Genomic DNA, 232 nt, shown 5'->3' with positions numbered 1-232 from the left:
CAGCAGCGCTAATGGGGCTGCCCCAGCCCCGCTCCCACCCGGCCCGGCTGCAAAGGGTGGAGAAGGGGGGATGTCCCAGCAGAGGTGGCACGGGGAGGGGGAAGCTCCCTGCCCTCGGGGTTTGTCTGCGGACACGAGCAGCCGTGGCACGCTGCAGGGCGCCCCGAGCCGTGCTCGCAGCACATTGCTCTCATCGAGTGTCCAAACCCCCCCGGCCCTGTCTGTGTGTCTG

This window comes from Meleagris gallopavo, chromosome 22 (assembly GCF_000146605.3).
Source record: "Meleagris gallopavo isolate NT-WF06-2002-E0010 breed Aviagen turkey brand Nicholas breeding stock chromosome 22, Turkey_5.1, whole genome shotgun sequence".
Taxonomy (NCBI): Eukaryota; Metazoa; Chordata; class Aves; order Galliformes; family Phasianidae; genus Meleagris; species Meleagris gallopavo.
Note: the sequence above shows the minus strand (reverse complement) of the source record.